We start from the raw sequence: 20007 nt of genomic DNA on the forward strand, positions 1-20007 counted from the left end.
TCAGTGATGTCATCAGTGATGTCACTGACCATGTCATGAATGATGTAATATGTGACATCATCAGCAGTGATTTGCGGGTGCGCGATATATAGTTAGCGCAACTAACTATATATGCGAATTTCAATGGTTTTATGCGAGTAAAATAAGGTTTTGTAAATGCTAATCCCTAACTATATATGGTCTATAACCTATGGTTTTTTCAGTGAATATATATATATATATTCACTGAAAAAACCATAGGTTTCACACCAGTTATAGTTACCTGGAAATTTTACTGGCATAAAACCATTAAAATTCCCACGTTATAGTTAGTTGGACTCACTATAACTTGTGCGTGTAATGCACTGCTGATGACATCACATATTACATCACTTAGGTTTTTTAAATGCTAATTCCTAACTATAACTGGTGTGAAACCTATGGTTTTTTCAGTGAATTTCAAAGGTTTTTTTAATGCTAATTCCTAACTAAAAGTCTCACTTTATAAGTAAGACTGTTACCGCTCTAGTTGTTCTTTAGAACACTCTGGTACATACTATCATTGGGCTATAGTTGCGCTACATCTGGCTGGTATTTAGGCTACATTTGTATTTTTTTGTCTCTGGTGGCCATCTTTGGGCTACATTGGGCTACATTGGGCTACATTTGGGCTACATTTGGGCTCTAACATATATAAAGCCCAAAGTAGCCCAATATATATTTTTTTAAAGTTAATTTTCTTAAAAACAACTGGAGCATATATCTTGAGACATAGCAAACGCACATCGGGCTACCAGTCCTTTCAATTTTCCAATTTTTTTTTATATTTAAAAAAAAAAATTTGTCTTGGAGCGCTCCCGGTGCGCGCCCTGGTGAGCGCCCCGGAAAGCGTAGTATTTTGAAGCGCCCCGGTGCGCAAACCGTGAAGCGTCCCGTTAGCGCCAATGGCGCGATCGAAAACAACATCGTGACGCGTCGCGTAAGCGTGACGTATTGCGTAGCTGCGTGATGCGTCTTATGGCGCGTCGCGTAAGCGTGACGTATCGCGTAGCTGCACGATGTGTCTTTTGAGGCGCTGCGTAAATGCACCCGGAAGCTCTCCGCAGCGCGGCCCGGAGCGCGTAACGTAAGCGCGCCGGAGCGCGTAACGTAAGTGCATCGGGCCATGTGACTTGAAAATAACACTTTTCATTGGTTCTCATCATTTTGTTTCTCCAAATAATGAAAGCCCCCCTCCTTTTTTCCTCATTCTTACTTTCTTCATTGAGAGAGCAAGAGCTATTTTGGAGGAAACGATGTCATCACTTGTTGCTGCAGCTGGTGCACCCCCACCACCAAGAAAAGAAGATCCACCACCACAGTTTCTTGGAGGACAGGAAGAAGAGGAGGAAGAAGAGGAGGAGGATCAACAACGAAGGCGCTTCCTCCCAGAAGAACCAAGACAAAGGCACGTCAAAGTGCACTTCATTTGGCAATTTTTTTCTTTTCCAGATGACCAAAAAAAGGTGAACGCCCCCAAAGTCACCTGTCTTATTTGTGACAAAGTTCTCTCCAGGGGCAATCCCTCAAAGAAATATTCTTTTGGTAACTTTACCATGATCCGCCACATGGAGAGGTGAAGGCTGAAGTCCAGGAACTTCGGAACAACCCACCCCCTGTGGCCAGCACTTCCTCTTCTGTACCCTCACTTTCTGGTCCTGTAGAACGCCAAATGGTGCCAAATATTCAGCCAAAATTTGGCAAGCTCAAATTTCTTTGCATTTTCTGTGGCAAATGATTATGCTATGGTGAACTTAGCGTCACCTTAATAAATAATGCTGTAGACAACCACCAATGCAGCAAGGAAAGAAAACAGTAATTCTTTTCTTTTTTTTTTGCTCCTGTTGAGCCATTTCCAATTCCCTGTTTTTTGTTTGTTCCCTTAAAAAAAAATATATATATAAAATTGTTCAAAAACACAAAAAAATAAAAAAATGTTCAGAAAAATAGTAAAAAAAATATAAAACAACAAAAAGAATAAAAAAAAGTTCTTTTCAGACCTACCTCCCATTTATAAAATATTGGCAAAAATTTTAAACTTCTTTTTTCTCTGTTGTGCGCTTCCCGGTGCGCTCCCCGGTGCTTGTACCGGGCGCTCCCTCCGCGATAATGATAAAAAAAAAATATATATATTTTTTTTTGCCCCGCGAGGCCTTTTTATAGCCCCCACATCAAACCTAGGGGATCAGGGGGGTCTACCCTGCCCCCTTATGGTCATTTCCCCCTTTGTTTTGGCCACCTCTTGTGTCTCCATCCTACCGAGACACAAGATGGCGGCCGCTCCGGACTGTTTAGAATGTTTACAGACACCCAAGAACTAATCAGCTTTCTGCGCGCAAGTCGCGTGGCGCGCCCGTCGCTCCCTGAATAAACGTGGCAGATTTTCAATCTTCTCGTGCGGCTTCCATCTGTCAATGCAGGCAACTCTTGTGGATATATATATATATATGTATATCTATATATATCTATATACACACCCGCAATAGCGCAAAGTACTGTAACCAGAATGCAATGCGCCCACATGTTGTGCAATGCGCGGCTGAGTGCGGGGAGACCAAATCCAAATCTTAATGTTGTGCAGCATCCTAAATTGCCGTAAATGTATGTCCCTGATACACTATGCAATGCAATTAATTGTATGACGTGTCACTATTTATGTATTGATTTCTGAAAAAATACGAGACATTGTGTGTTTTTTCTATTTTTGTTATTGACATGGTAAAGGGGACTTAAATATGTGCAAAAACAAAATGGGGGCTACTTGAGAAAGGCTTAACGCCGAAACGCGTCGTCTTTAGTTTGTGCACAATAAAGTTTTTGTGCTGGACTTACCTGGTGTGCCGTGTGATTTCCTGGCGATACCTCTCACGGCTGTGAGCAGGAACGGAGGAGAATATATCCGCTGTTTGAGAGAACAAATCCCAGCCAATGAAATCACTTGGACAGTAATTTAAACTGCAGCTGCGTGACAAACTCACCTTGGCACAAACAGCTACCTAACCGGCACTGATGAGGCACACGCCGAAACGCGTCTGCCGGACGCTGATATTGTGGACATCGCAAAGCTTGTAATTGTGCACCGGTTGGAATAAATTACTTTGGGAAGCCTGAGCATGTGTCAGACCTGTCTTTGAAACAAGCAGGATTGGAGGAGTATGTTACGGTGGAGGTCGGCTCTATCGCATCTGACACGCCCCTCGGTTTGGAGCTCCGCATAACAACCGACAAACTTTTCTGGCTACAAGTGCTTGGAAGGCACAATGCGGCGCCCCCCCAACCTGGAGTGTCTCGTAGGCATTGGGGAGAGGGAGCGAACATAGAGTTTGCTTAAAGGTGTTCCCGAAAGTGATGGAAGCCGACCTGTGTTTCCCGCAAGTAAGAACCGAGAAAAAGCAGCAGGGGCATTATCGCGTGCAAGATTGGGTCACTGTACCTTAAATCCGACTGTTTGTTTGTACATTTGTTCTTTACTGCAGGAGTGGTGCACCATGTCCGTGGTCTCTCGGCAGGAGGAACAGCGGTGTTTACCAGCAAAGGAACTTTCCCAGTCCGCTGTTTGAGAGAACAAATCCCAGCCAATGAAATCACTTTGACAGTAATTTAAACTGCAGCTGCGTGACAAACTCACCTTGGCACAAACAGCTACCTAACCGGCACTGATGAGGCACAGGCCGAAACGCGTCTGCCGGACGCTGATATTGTGGACATCGCAAAGCTTGTATTTGTGCACCGGTTGGAATAAATTACTTTGGGAAGCCTGAGCATGTGTCAGACCTGTCTTAACAAGCAGGATTGGAGGAGTATATATATATATATATATATATATATATATATATATATATATATATATATATATATATATATATATATATATATATATATATATATATATATATATATATATATATACATATATATATCCTACTGGCGGTCGCCAGCAGGTAGTTATAGTTAGGACCTAGTTATCATAGGAAATCCACAACATTCTATTTGGGATAACTTTGGCGCCTGTGGCGAATCTTCGCGAATTTTTCCAAGAAAATGGGCTGCTCGGTTCCGCTCCTTCCCTGAAAGTTCGGGGGGTGATTCGTCAAGTGGGGGCCGAGAAAAAAGGTGGGTCCCAAAACGTGTTTTCCCCATGCAATTTTCCATCGGGACCTTTAGCCAGGGCTACAGCCCGCACGGCTGAACTGAATTACTCCAAATTTGGCAGAGAGGTAGAGTTCGGCTCGCAGATTGTGCTTTTTGTTAAATGGTGTAAATCCGTTCAGTAGTTTCTGAGAAAATTACAAGTAAAATAATAGCGATATCTAGAGACAGAGTTCAGAACGCGTACGGAAATCCGTTCAATCACGAGCGCGAGCTGCATGCTGATTGGCTGTGAACTGTCTGTCAACACTCGAAACCAGGAAGTGTTGGCAGCCATCTTGTGCCTCTGTAGCACCGAGTCACAAGAAAACAGTAAATCAAAGTTGAGAAATAAGGGAAGGGGAAAGGCTAAAAACATTCTGAACCTATAGTCTTAGTCAGGGGATGGTATATCTTTAGGCTCAAGTTTTTATTTTTTTTAAATAAAAAATGGCGGGGTACTCGTGCAGTACTTGTACGCGGTGGAAAAGGTGAAAAAAAACTAGAGGTCCGTTTTATTCATTCAGTCTCGGGGGCAAATTACGGGGGCAACTTTTTTGCATTATGGGGGCTTGTAAGGTACCCCGAGCACTGGGGAATGGCACTCCTCTGGTTTTATTTTGAAGTATGCGGGGGGGGGGTGTCAGTCCTACTCCCCGCAGTCTCAGGGAGCAGCACCCCCCGGGTGTTTTAAAAACAAAATTGTTTTGAGCTCTCTCTCTCTCTCTCTCCCCGTACAGGTCGCGGGGAACGCCACCTTTCTAGGGCAGTAATATGTAAAATGACCTTCCAGCTCCGGGTACCTGCAGTGTCTGGGGTTTTTTATTAATGTTGGGAGGGTGGGCTTGATAATACGTCCTTGTTAATTCCCATAGAAGCCTATGTTCTGGTGTTAACATGGGCTTCTATGGGAAATAACAAGGCCGTATTATCAAGCTCATTATCGCCGTTTTATCGGCAGTTTCCTCCCAATAAAACGGCGATAATTTTAACATCAGTCCTTGATAACATGCACCTAAGTTTACGGGTAAAAAAAAGAGCAATGGGCCATATTATAAACAAAAGGGGATACATTATCGCCGCTTTAATCGGCAGGAAACTGCCGATCAAGTGGCGATAATGAGCTTGATAATACGGCCTTGTTATTTCCCAGTGAAGCCCATGTTAACACCAGAACATAGGCTTGTATGGGAATTTACAAGGGCCTATTATCAAGCCCATTATCGCCGCTTTATCGGCTGGTTCCTGCCGATAAAACGGCGATAATGTATCGCCTTTTGTTGATAATATTCCCCTTCATTTCTATGATAGTATGTAAAACTTTCCCTTTTTTTTGTGTAGCACTTGTACTCTACGCATGCGCAGCCTCGTTTCGAAGCCCACGTTTTTTCTTTTTCTTTAAGTTCAACAAGCACACATTTCTTTATTTCAGGTAGTAAATTAGTCGCTTTCTTTATCCGGGTCGTGTGTGTCATCCGCTGCTGTACCTTTGTAATATATTAATAATCATATTTTTTCTATATTTATTTGAAAGGTAGTGCTGAGGCGCCAAACCTTGATTACGTACTCCGTTCACCGCCATTTTAGTATTTTTTCACTGTTATTTTTTATTATATCTGTTACTTAGAACTCAGTAGTTTTCAATCCTAGTCTTGAATATCTTACTATTGTATTTCAACATTAGTTTTTATTGCGAACCGTCATACCCCTCCCTCACAAAATAAAAGAAGTATGTAGTTTTTTTAATTAACTTTTATTAAATCAATAAATGTAAACAAAACTGAATTATAACTATATTAGAAGCAACTAGAAAAATAACTTTAACAACAAACAATATTATAAACAAATTGTTAAATGGACTCCAAAAGATGTCCGATTGGTAATCTGCAAAACTAAAAAGAAAATTAGAGTTTAGAATTATGAAGATGTGAGTAAATAAGCTGAAGCATTACAAGCTTTGGTAACTCTACGGTTTCATGTGTGCAGTGTGCCTCGTACATTTCAGTTCTGTTATACTGCCACGTTCAAGTGGTGTCTATATGAAAGTGCCTACTGCGTTACTGACGCCCGTTATGCCAACTTATTTCTAATGCATTGGTATGAAGGCTTTGTAGATCTAGGCCTCTGTGCTTACCGTTGTATAAACACTGCGGCCAAACTCTTCGGCCAGTTGAATTCAAAACTTCTTTTGAACAATTCTTCTACACGTCCAAGCAGACAGTAGTGTCTATAGGTTTAAGAAAGAAAGAGAAATGATGTCACAAAGTGAGAGAGAGAAAGAGAGAGAAAACAACATTAAAACTGTGTTGCAGAGTCTGAAGTTGAGATTTTTTCTTGAAAAGTCAGACGTAGATTTACACGCTCCTTGCATCACTTTACCCATGTTAAAAGTGACTCAAAAGTGGCGTAATAAAGTTGTGGATCTGTTTGTCAGACTGTTGTAACCTTTCTGTTGTCACTGCTCGGAGGTAATTATAGATTTTACAGAGAAGATGATATACACTACGCACTCTGGGCCATAATATCAAGCCTGGGCGACAAAATTATCGCCACTTTATCGGCAGGAAAGTGCCGCTAGAATGGCGATGATGGGTTTGATAATATTCTGTATGGAATTCCAATCGAAGCTCATGTTAGATGTCTTTCACACGTTATATTTGAGACTTGGTGGATGGGGTGTCCGGTAATTGTAAAAAATGAGTGATATATGCTATTTTTTTTTTACGGTATATTTATTGTGCGAGTACAGAGCGAATTTTGAAAGTTGTTCCATAAGTGTACGTAAGCAAGAAAAATGAATTAAAAATAAATCTTTTACAGATATTTATCAAGTTTATGTGTTTATATCTTTGCTGCTTATAATGAGACATTTTTGGTTTATTGGTACTTATAAGTAAGTGCTTATGCATAGTCTAAATTTGTTGAGGAGCAGTGTTTTATACAGTGCTGAACTTTTGACCTCTGTTGACAGTTGACTTTTGCATGATCTGTTGGGGGTAGGGTGGAAAGGTATATCAGTTGGAAAGGTTTGGAATGTTAAATCAATAGAAATGTGTGTTTTGAATTAATGTGTGCAGGATTTTAATTGGTTATTTATATGTATGTATGTGTAAAATGAGAGGGAAAATGTTCCATTTGACGGTTCTGCTGCAAACACAGAACTAGAGAGATTCTGTACAAGAATATCCACTGTGTGAGTGGTATTCTTCTTAATCTACAAATCAATTTGAAAGGTGAGTTGATAAGTTGTATGGGAGTGTGTGCGGCGCATCTTTGTACATTAAGGAATCATGGTATATCAAGACAGGCGATAATATTATTGCCGCTTTATGGGTAGAAAACTGCTGGTAAAGAGGCGATATTGTTATCACCTGTCTTGATAATATGCCCCTATATTTGTCCGTTGTTAATCGTTTTATAGTAGTAAATGTTTTTTGCTATAATGCATGCTGTTATGTTTTTTTGTTTATTATCAGTTTGTGCGTCTCTGTACATTAAGGGCCATATTATTAATAAAGGGCGATACATTATCGACGCTTTTATCGGCAGGAAACTGCCGGTAAAGCTTTGATAATGGTCTTGATAATATAGCCTTGTGAATTGCCATAGAAGCCCAGGTTAACACTAGAACCTGGGCTGCTATGGGAATTTACAAGGGCCTATTATCAAGCCCATTATCTCCGCTTTAGCTGAATTTCCCTGCCGATAAAAGCGGCGATAATGTATCGCCCTTTACTGATAATATGGAACTGGCGGGCATATTATCAAGGGTGTTAAAATTATCGACGTTTTATGGGCAGGAAACTGCCGATAAAACGGCGAAAATGGTCTTGATAATACGCCCTTGTTAATTCCCATAGAAGCCCATGTTCTGGTGTTAACATGGGCTTCTATGGGAATTAGTAAGGGCATATTATCAAGCCCAGACGCGCCCCGTGGAGGGAGTTGCGGTGGGACAGGCGTGGCGGGGAGGGGCAGGGTAGGGAGTGATAAACAACGGAATCTGGATGATTGTAGGTAAGTAAACAATTAAATTAATAAAATGAATTTCGGGTCATATTATCAACAACATAAGGCGATACATTATCGCCGGTTTTATCGGCAGGAAACTGCTGATAAAGCTGTGATAATGGCCTTGATAATATGCCCTTAACACCTGAACCTGGGCTGCTATGGGAATTTACAAGGGCCTATTATAAAGCCCATTATGACCGCTTTATCAGCAGTTTCTTGCCGATAAAAGCGGAGATAATGTATCGCCTTATGTTGTTGATAATATGCCCCTTCGTTCCGTGCCCTGCATCGCATTTTGCGATGCAGGGCGCGCTACGAAATTCGGGCATATTATCAAGGACTGGAGTTAAAATTATCGCCATTTTATCGTATTCCTAGGGTATGCTGAGAATGATTAGCAGTAGAAACTATGGTGCGATCACTCTCTCACTGTCAAATCAGAGCACAGGACGCGCTACTAGAATAGTTAGAAATGGTCCCTTATTGGAGATCCGATTCAGCTGTGTGGCTTATTGTGCGATGTTAGCAGGCATCGCTTACATGATTACGGTAACTGAGCGTGTGGTTTGCTATAAAAAAGTTGTGTTTACTCCTCTTCATGGGAAGCTGGATGTTTCCATCTGGCCGTTGATTCCGACCTTGAAAGAAGAGTCAACCAAATGAGCCGTATAAGGGCGCTATTGTCTCAAAAAGAGGTCGCTGTTATATCTTCTACAGAAACATTTGTCCTTCATGTAGCAAACACCCGCACAGAAGTGTATGCTTTATTAAATACAGACGTGCCCTGGAATTTTAGGGAGTTAATTTAGACTATCTTTAATGCGTCCTCGAGTAGGGGGTTAGCTTACTTTTTTAAAGTTATAAGCATTGGCCTTGTGACTTCTGTAGAACTATATTTGGTGTCTTGTCGGTGTTTTTTCATTAAATTTTTTCCAGCATCTTTGGTGAATTGTGCTTAATGCTCACATTAGTTTCAGGTGTGCTTGTATTAATTTGTTTAGTTAAATATGGATGCACAACTTGCAGCCGACGACAATATTTATCGGTTGTTGCTGGTCCGCAACCGAATGCTTAGTTACTATGGAGCGCTGCCTCTTGCAACTTTGAGTGCAGTTTATTAATTATCGTTTCTATTCTCCTTTTTCACATGCGTTCAACCTGTGTTCCATTGCCTGAGCTGTGATTTCAACTGGGCCCTGGATTTGTGTCTCTGCAGTACAGTGTCTCCCAACGCGGATTATGACTAGCTGATGAGCCCCTTAGTGGTTCATGACTTGCTCTGTTCTGGCGGCGGGATTATGGCCTTAGCAGCGACACATGGAATAATGGGACGTTGGAATGTTTTTGCAGCGGCACATGACTTCTTGGCACGCAGTTACATTGAAGATGACCCGAGTTTTCCTCCGATGGTGATAGAGGCTCCGGTCTTTGAGGAGCATGTATGTTCATTCTCACTATTGAATTGGATGGCTGAAATGTTTTCAGATGAGAACAATGACTTCCTGTTGGAGGCTGTTGCTACATACTGTGCTTATACGCTGGTAGAATAAGACTGTTTGATTTTTCTACCTATTCTTTATTATTTAGTTACTGCTTTTTATCAAAGATCAAATAATTGTTTTTGCAAAATTGAACTTGACTGTGCGTTTTGGGCTTGGACTGTACATTCGTAATTTGCCCACGTTTATATTATGTGCTTTGGTCAAGGAAATGTGTTGTGGGCTGAGCCTTCACTCACACCGTGTTAAGTTAGCATGGGTTTATTAGAAGCTTAAACGTCATTTTTTGTTTTCCTGCTCTGCTTTGCACACAACACGCACTTGCAATATTGTTTAGAGAAGGGTGAGTATTTAGCTTCATATGAGAATAATTTGATATACTACATTTGTAGACTGCCTCACTACTTTAGTGTGTATAGTGAGAGCATGAAACATCAAGGTTATGTAGGATACTGTGTGTGTTATTCGGAATGATGTTCGCACGTTCAAGCCATAAGAGATATGCAACTGTGGCATCTCTTATACTTGCGCGTTTAGTAATGAAGTGTGCAGGCAAGATTACACACAGTTTGTGTAGAACTTTCGTATCTTGACAGTTTGTGTAGAACTCAATGTGATCCACTAATGCTGAGTAACAGAGGTATGGGTCTGCCCATGTAGTCGTATGAGATCTTCCGTACATATAAACTAACCTTCTAACTAGGGAGGGTGAAATGTAGGTTAATTTTAAATCTGTTTCCTTTTTGCATTATAGGATGCTTTCTCTCTTTCTATTTTATGGAATAGTAACAATGCTGACAACTTTGTTTCTGATAATATGTTTGCTTGTATTATGTAAGGTACTGGGCATGAGATTACGGTGTTAGAAATAAACATTTCAAAGTTGCAGGTGTGTTTATTACGTGCTTGTTTTGGACTGGTGTAAAAATGTAACAAAAGAGTGCTCTTTTTATCTACCTTATCTGAGGTAACCTAAGTCGCATGTTGTGGGTTGATTAATAATTGGTGTTTTTGCTATAGGAGGATGAACCATTGAGTCACTGATTGCTAGTCTGTTAGGGTGTTTGGGTACTAAGGTGGGGTTTGGAACACCGTAATTCACTGAGGTTGTAAGTCTTTATGCACAGTTGTGTGTAGGAGCAGAATCACTGCAATAGTAGTTACAACAAAAAGGCTCGATAAAGGGCCTTGAGTTTGATTCAAAATATGAAATTGAAGAATAACTGATAAGTGCAGCCAAGAAAGGGAGCAAGTGTGCAAATTTCATAGTGCCTTCGGCTGGGGTAGTTGTTATAATAAAAAGCGCCGATAAAGGGCCTGTACTTTGAATTTGAATTAAAGAAGAATGATTGATAATCCCAGCCAAGAAAGGGAGCAAGTAGGTGAGTGTATGTGTGGATGATGCGTTGATTGAGCAGAAGATGAATAAGGTGAAAAATAAGAAACGCTGCAGACATGCAAACTTCGTACTTCTTTGTAAGGGAAGTGCCTGATTAGTTTTCCTGTGCATATATATATATATATATATATTACCTACTGGCGGTCGTCAGTAGGTATATATAGTTAGGATTTTTTCTCTATGGGACTTTTGAAAATTCTATGTCTAATAACTTTGGCGTTTGTACACGGAATCGGCTGAAATTTTCAGGAAAATGGCACATTTTGTTTCTGAGCAGCCCGTGAAAATTTGGGGGGGTTTTGTCAAGGGGGGGCCGAGAAAAAAGGGGGGTCCCAAAACGCGTTTTTCCAATTCATTTTTCCATAGGGCGTTTGGCCTCACTTTTAGCTCGAACGGCTGAATGGATTTGCACGAAACTTGGCAAACTTTTAGGGACTGTTAGCCCGATGTGCCTTTGCTGGGACTCAATATATGTGCTCCAGTGGATTTTGAGAAATTAACATTTTAAAAAACAGATATATCTGTGACAGCGTCCCGGGTAGCGCTCCGGTTCGCGTACTTTTCGCGTTACGGAACTTTGCGAAGCGAAGCTGATTGGCTCTCCGGTGTCTGTCAATATTCAAAACAGTCCGGAACGGCCGCCATTTTGTCTCTCGGTAGGATCGAGAGACAAGAGGAGGAGAAAAACGAAGGGGGAATTTAATGAAAGGGGGCAAGGTAGACCCCTCTTGACCCCCTAGGAATGATGTTGGGGTTATTAAAGGGTCCCGTGGGGCAAATAAAAAAAATTGATTTTTCGCGGTAGAAGCGCTTCCCGGTTCGCGAACCGGGTCGCGAAACGGGAATTCGCCATTTTGTGTTTTGTTTTAATTAAATTACAAGATGGAGGAAAAACAATGTGAGAAATGGGTATAAGGGGGTACGGGAGACGTATCCTGACCCCCTATGTTTTCTGAGGGTGGCTGAGGATGCTCATATATGTTGATACATGTCTTCCAGCGGCTGCGCGTGAGCGTTTTTTTTTTTGCTGCGTGACGTCTGTTAACGTTAGATTCAAAGGAAATCAGGAAGTGTTGACCGCCATTTTGTCACTGCGAGTAAATATATTGTTAAAAATAATTGTTATAAATTAATCCGTATTGATAAACATTTTCTGCGCCATCTTGTCTTTTTTCCAATGCCACACTTTTGTCATGCACGGCAGCCATTTTATATGCCTTGACCAGACCCACTCTCTGCACGCCGCCGATCCTCAGCATGGCTCCCCACCCTCGCAAGCATCTCCCCCACGCACTGTTCACCCCCGCTCTCTCTCTCATGCATGGGCCATAAACCTCCCCCCATCTGCGCTGCTCTTCCCTGAGAATCACACCCTGTGCCCGCCCGACACCTCCCTTTCACCCTATTCACTACCGCACCCTCTGACACTCCTCTTCCTCTGTGTCCGATTGTCCAGGCCGGTCCCAGGCTATCACCTAGCCCTGCGGATGTAGTTTATGGCCCCAACTGTAAAGAATCACCCCTCTTCAAAGGAGTTACAGTAGATCAAGGCCCCCACCCCATGAGATCCGTCACACCACAAGCGTTCCTACTATCTGATATCGATCCTGTATTGTGATTGGGGAGGGGATTCTCACTGTAAGGGTGTGTGGGACCGAGCCTGAAGCGGAAGATTCCAGGGATGCCTTTTTGTACATCAAAGTCTTCACAATTATGTGTCACATTAAAAATATATAGCACTCCAACAAAGTAGTAGGATTATAAGACTTTAATAACTTATAAATATATACAACGCTCCAACAAAGTAAACACGTTAAAAAAAAAAAATTTTAAACAACTATTTACATGGCAGCCTGCTGCAACATCCATCTCAAAGCAACAATGGGCAGCTTTGGTTTGTCTTTTAGTCGGCAAAATCCGTCGGCCTGTGAGGTGGCGTCAGTAGCGGTCCGTTGTGCGAGTAGGCCGAAGGCAGCACAACGCGCCGAGATCCGGACGGCACCCAGGTGGTGTCCAGTAAGTTGCCGCACTGGTCTGACCATCCTACAATGCTGCGCAGAAAAACGGCGTGGGGCGCCCCGGGGGGGGGGGAGGCGGCGCGAATGGGCCTCCCCCGCCTCCCCAGGTGGAGGCTCCTCTGCTGCAGTGGGGCGCCCTTTAGCGTTTCAGTCACCATTCAGCTGTTTAGCGCCCGCTTTTGCGGCACTGTGCCTCATCCGCCATTCAGCTGAGTTGCGCCCACTCTTGCGGTGCAGCGATAGGCGGCTGCCACAGGACTCTTAAAATGGCGGCCGGCTCTTCGGATTTGGGCCTAGTCCACTAAAATGGCCCTGGGACACATTTGAACTCGGACATTTGCCTGCTAGGGCTTGGGCCCCATTCTAGAAAGCGTCCCCTCAGCCTTTAAGATTCTACAAAAGTCATCGGGCCCCCGTCTACCGCAGGCTTCCGGTGGGGAGCGGCTGCCATGATTGCTTGCGGAATGGCCAAGACGGAGCTACGAGATGGTGGTGCTCTCATGCTGACTCCAGCTTCAGTCTGAAACATCCAGAAACACTGTAGACTACCAATTCGATCAGTTCCGGTGGAGCCCCAACGTGACCCGGTAGAGAAGAACTTGCCCTCCCCTCTTTGACTGATGGTTCTTGTTGCCTGTCCCAAAGCTTTTAGGCTGCACTCTCCATCGGCAAAATCAGGCAACAACGCAGTCTGCAACTCCCTGGAAAATTAGATTGCCTTACGCGTTTCAAACAGAAGTTGTTCTTGATCACAGGCAGAGCGGCATCTAGATAAAAGGCAAAGAAACTGCTGCTTTACATCTCCCTTTATTGCCTTCAGGTGTGGGCTCGTGATCTCACAGATATTTCACAGAAATGCATTTTGGGAACAGCAGTTTAACATCAGCCTCGTAGTTCGTAGTAAACCACAAAATGTCCACTCTAAATATATTTTCTCAATATAGCCATTAGTGGGCTCAGCAGGAAAAGCAGAAAACGCTGTTCAAAGTGTTCAGCCAGCCTGATGGTCTGAAGTGGCTCACAGCGTCTGGAGCCTCAAGACTGCAAAAGTTTATTGCAGCGGTGCAATCCCCACGGCATGGCTGCCTTGGGGATTTTTATATGTGTGAATGGGATGTCTACGCCTAGCCGCTCAGCTACTAGCAGTTCTGGGCAAAGGGTTGCTGTGGTCTAAAGGCTACAGCAGCATGGGGCAGTCACCCAACAGTTACAGTGCTACTGCCGCATTCTAGGGCCCACTTCCTGCTTTCCCATCTACTCAACCAGAATCTCACTCAGTCTCTCCCGATAAGACGTCCCCACATGCAGGTTCTCAAAGTGGTACAGCAACCGCAGAAGCGTCTTTGAGATTTCTATGCACGCCATTGGCAGCAGTTTAAGTGATCTCCAAAAGGAAACACATGATTGGAGGGCTCACAAAGACCCCTTCTAGATTTCTTTCACAAAGATCCTCTAATTTGCAACAGATCTGGAATACCGTATATGTAAAGATGTTCCATCACAGTGGAATTCTCAATGGTCGCTGGAGATCCTGTGCTTCTGTGAATAAGCATGTCTTGCCCTGCTTAATTGGCAGGCCTGAAAGGGCGCTAAACTCGGCCGCGGCCCGTGCAGGTAAGAGCGGTGTGACCGGATGGGCAGTGGATTTTGACAGAGGACGACGAGTGAATATTAATTATTTATTTAATTTTCCCTCATGGTTGTCTGTCGAAATCACCCCAACCGGCCCTACTGCCTCGCCGCTCTTACCTGCACGGGCCGCGGCTGGCTAAACTCCTCTGAAAGCAGCACCATGTGATCAGTGTTGGACCCGGCCCTTTTGGCAGGTTCACCCTGAGACTTTTTGCTTTTTCCTAGCCTGTTTCTGGATCCTGGTGGTGGTGATTTTAGGCCTCTGTGCACTTTTTCCACTGTGGTACAGTGTAAAGTGCTTGAGCTCTCTGTGTATGTGTGGTGAGTGACCTGCCCTCCCATAGGAATGAATGGGGAATATGTATGCCCATGGTAGTTCCTGATGTGTGGGGAGTGCAGGGGCGAGTTTGATATGTGCGAACTCGTGAGATTGAATGCTGCGTAATGGTATATGCGGCATGAGTGTGTCTAGTCTAGAAGTGCCACTTTTAGAAGTTGGCATATTTGTGTAATCTGTGTCTGGCGTGTGATTGGCTGGTGAGCCTGGTCCAGGAGTGCCTGGGCCTGCTTGTGGATTGACTGTCTGGTTAGAGGGTGACAGGGGCTGGAGAGCCCAGGAGGTTGTCTGAGTCAGCCCGTGGATGAAAGGCTGCATCTGCTGCCAGGGAAGTGGGAGGAGATGGCACCTGGGAGTAACCAGGGCTGTGCCTGCCTGACCACAATGCTGGCTCCACCTCCTGCTGGGCGACTGTCACCTCTGTCCCTGATACTGAAGAGAGTTCCCTATAACCAGTTCTAGCTGGTTCTCACACTGCCTGCACAAAGACTTCAAAGACTTTTTTCTGTATAAGAAGGGAGTGTGTCCCCTTCCAATTTGTTTTTTTTTTCTGCCAGTGGCGTGCTGCTGCTTGGGCCCAGGAGAATCCCTGGGCCCTGCCCTGCCCCTGGACCTCTGATGGACTTTCCTGGATGCCTGGAGGACTTCTGGGGGACCCCTCTGCCTTGCCTGGACTGATTGGGGGGACTTGGCTTTGCCCCTGGGAATCTCTGGGACCTTTGGCAGCATGGAGAAGCTGCATTTCCCTTCAGAGAACTTTTTCTTGCTTTTGCCTAGGCTTATGATAGCCTAAAAGCGCCTGGAAGCGCTTTGTTTGCCTCTAGCGCTTTGGAGCGCTTTATTTGCCCCGTGTAGCTCGCTGGCTGCTCTCTGACCCGAGTGAGAGTGCCGCGCTGGTACCGGCTGCCGTGTTGGGGGATGGACGTGCTCATCGGCACGTGTGTGGTGGTGGCCGTGAGATAGTGGGCGTCCCCAGAGCCACATTATCCTCTGCAAGGATTTACTGCTTCGAGATCGGCCTGTTCACCCTGGGCGCAATTTAATAATCTGCCCGCATTTCACCGCCGCTGCCCGGGGCCAGGAATACCCTGGGAAGTGGCCGTTCGTGACCGGAGGCTGCCGCGGCGAAGATTGGAGCCGCCGCGCTCCCATTGGCTGAAGGAGCCGAGCCCCCTCACTGACGCCGCGACGGGATTGGCCCGTGTGCCGCAGGGTCATAGTGATTGCCGTGTTGCGGTTGGTTGGCGGCAAGAGCGTCATAGCAGGCCTGTCCCGGGAGCCGCACTGCCATTGGCTGACTCCCGGGCGTGTGTGGAGGCTCGCTCGAAGTGCCGCGACCAGATTGGTCCCTGTCCTCGGGACTGCTGGAGGGGCCGAGAGAGCCGCGACTGAAGAAAACCCCCAGCGAGGAGTCGACAGCCATTCGACCCGTCCTCGCCGAGGGAGCCCCAGTGTGTGTCCCGCATCCCTGGCCGGTCGTCCCCCGAGGTGTGCTGCACCAACTCCCCCGCCGCTCGTTGGATTGTCTAGAGCGGGCTGGAGAGCAGAGGGGACCGGCCGGGGCTGAGAGCGGGTGTGATCTGAGCGGCGCGGAGCGCCTGAGGCCCTGAGGAAGTGCCGAACGAGAGAAAAAAGAGTCCCCCTGCATATCGGTGAGACGCGCTTGGGAGCCCCTGGCCTAGTGGGCTAATTCTTCTTAGTGAATCACTTCTGGCATAATTTTGGTGAGCTCGTTTTTAGAGCCCATTGGACATAGATCAGTGCCCTTATTTTTAAAGCCTGATTTAAGTGACTGGAGACAATCTTTGATACATGAACTTCCTGATAATACAGGTGCAGATGAACCAGGGAGGTTCATGGGGGCATATGTGTGCAAGAGCCTGTGTGGCTCCTACCTTTTGACGCAGTACTGCTCAAGGGCTGGTGAGAGCCCATGCCATAGGTTTATTGTTATCCCAGCTGCCCAGCAATTAGTGGGCAGCTGCAGTGTTTAGGCCCTTGTGAGTGTTCTCAGGTGCCCAGCAACTAGTGGGCACCTGCAACGTTTAGGTTTTGCACCAGTGGCGCACACTGACTGGCGTTGCTTGGCAGCGCGCCCTGACATTTGGACACAGGGCGTCTTAGCCCCAACAAGGCCAGTTGGCCTAGGGACTGCCACAGGTGGTGGCTTATGTAAGTTTTGCGCAATTGTATGGTTATTGCACCTCTGAATGTGTTTTCTTGCATCATGTGTTATTCCTGCACCTCTGAATGTTTTTAGGCATCATGTGATTTTTGCGCTATTGTATTGTTCTGGCACCTCTGAATGGTTTTAGGCATCATGTGTCTTCTTGCGCTGCACCTCTGAATGTATTTTATTGCATCATGTGCTTTGTTATGAACACCGTTGAATGTGTAGGTTTATGCATTATGTGTTTCTCTTGTCTTACACCTCTGAATGTTTTTAGGCATCATGTGTTTTTCCTTTACTACTCCTCTGAATGTATATTTATGCATCATGGGTAATGTGTTGTGCTTATACCCCTAAATGCTGTGTGATACTTAGGTGGTTGTTCTTTTTAGTACAGGTGGTCCTAGTAAGGTCCTGGTTCCCTGCGTGATATTCTCCTAAGGTGGTTAGGGTTGCGTAGGTGGTACTTACCTGTTCCCAGTAGTTACTGGATGTGATTTATAACTGTTATCTTGTGTTATACTTATTCTATTTCTAAAAGTGTTGATTCTGACAGTGGCCCATGTGGCCCTGTTCTGTACATTATCCCTTGTGAATATTGCCCGTGCCTGTTGGCACCATGTATATTGTGTGATACTATCTGATGTGTTTTTACAATACAAAAGTTATTTTATAATAACCTTGTGTGGAGTTCCTTTTGTGGTGTGCCTAGGATGTTGTTGCTGTTGTGTGCTGGCGCAAATGCTTTACACATTGCCTCCGAGTTTAGCCTTACTGCTCGTGCCAAGCTAACAGGGGGTGAGCAGGGGTTATCTTGGCGTGTGACTCCCTTGCCCTGACTAGAATGGTGGTTTCTGCCTAGCTTTGGCGTCAGCCTTAGCCAACCAGAAATAGCCAGTTCTAACAATCAGCCTCTAGGCTTCATATGCTAGGTAAAGCAGGAGGTCGCACTTTGGCAGTCAGGTTGGAGTATAATAAAAGCACCCACCTAATCCTGGTGCCACCAAGGCCCATTCAAAGCATGACCTCTTCAAGAAAGTATATTAATGGATAATGGGCGTACACTGCGCGTTTATTTTGGTGATGTTCCTTTACGTTTTACGTGCTCCCGGGTATCACTCCCTACTCAGGAGTGTGGAAATAATATTGTGATTAGCAGATCCAACACCTTGGTCTGTCTCCCTGGGCACTGTATATGCTGGATTGCAAGCCGTTTTTTAAAAGATGAAAAAAGTACTTTGCATTTCTTATCAATAATTCCGTTTATTGATCAATTTTTTGTATCAGATGTTAGCTTCACATCTATCTTCACATTAATAATGCATGTTCGTGCTTATATCATATTCAACATTGATGCATATGCCACTTTCCCTTTCCCGATGCATTTCGGCACCTCGCGCCTTTATCAAGGGATCAATCTGTCAAAGAAATGATATATCATTCAATCTTTAGTCTATGCATACTATTACCACCCATAAATAAATTTTTACAAGTTCAATATCTTCTTGCAATAATGTTATGAAGTTAAAGAATTCTATGCCTTCTCTCGCTCTTAGTTCTTATGTAAACCGAAAACTCAACCATTATATAAGTTGCTGGATTGCAGTGAAATGAAACAATCTACCCATACGACTATGCATGGGTAGATCGTTTCATTTCACTGCAATCCAGCAACTTATATAATGGTTGAGTTTTCGGTTTACATAAGAACTAAGAGCCAGAGAAGGCATAGAATTGTTTAACTTCATAACATTATTGCGAGAAGATATTGAACTTGTAAAAATGTTATACTCAACATACATTGCAGCTAGTTTAGGGGCAAGCATTCCTTCATATGTGGTGTAAAACTCTGCAGGTAGCCCATCAGGCCCTGGGGTTTTGCTTGTGGTAATTTCCTTAATCACACTTGTAATTGCTGGGGGTATCACTCGTCTCCTCAAGCCCTCAATCACTTCCGGAGGAAGAGTTCAGAGTGGGAGTCCCTCCAGGAAGGGATTCACCATCACGGCTGAGACCTGATCTGGGCTCTGATAAAGGTCTACATAGTAGTAAAGAAGGCTGCGTTAATGGTTGCGGGGAATATTGAGTAGTACCTTCTGTCACCAGTAAAATGGTAATGGGCACGTCCTGGATCTCTGACTTAATAAGCCACGCTAGAAGTCTCCCACCCCTTCCCTTCTCCTCGTGTGCCCTGTTTACATATTCTTTGTAGTTGTGGTGTCGCAGGTATTCCAATGCCACATTGTAAAGTTTTTTGCAGTCCATAACGGCGCATGTATATCTGGGTCAGCGCTCAGATTATTGCCAATAGGACCTTGTTGAGGGCCTGAAGGTCCCTATCCAATTCCCTCCATGCACCACCATCTGGCTCAGACTATGACCCCGAATTACCACTTTGAAGGCTTCCGATTCGACTAAACAATCATTCGCAGTGCCGTGATTGAGCTCAAAAATGGCTCGCAATTGCCTCTGGAAAGAGTCCCTATAGGGCTGCAGTGTTCACTCACCATGTGGGTATACTCATTTGTTTGTTCCCCTGTTGGAAGTCCATCAGTAATGGGCTATGATCTGAGAAGGTTTAGCCCAGATATTCTGTCTGGATCACATATTGACTCAAGCGGCTAGAGCGGACATACCGATCTGAACAGTTGTGTAGATGATTCAGGTGTGAGCAGCAGGAATAATCTCATTCATCACCATACTGAACAATCCTGTGCATCACCATACTGCATCCTCCAGACATCTTCAAGGCCCTAATCCTGCAGCCTAGGCCAAAAGCCCGCAGTGGGGGG

General features: G+C 44.6%; 1 protein-coding gene across 1 annotated transcript in view; it reads right to left on the minus strand.

Annotated features, from left to right (window-relative positions):
• Nucleotides 1-20007, minus strand: part of ALLC (allantoicase) — a 798769-nt gene that overhangs the window by 677534 nt on the left and 101228 nt on the right. The window contains exon 2 of the mRNA XM_086926374.1: nt 6281-6373. The gene's annotated coding sequence lies outside the window, so the exon portion shown is untranslated. The remainder of the gene's footprint in view (nt 1-6280; nt 6374-20007) is intronic.

This window comes from Lissotriton vulgaris, chromosome 6 (genome assembly GCF_964263255.1).
Source record: "Lissotriton vulgaris chromosome 6, aLisVul1.2, whole genome shotgun sequence".
NCBI lineage: Eukaryota > Metazoa > Chordata > Amphibia > Caudata > Salamandridae > Lissotriton > Lissotriton vulgaris.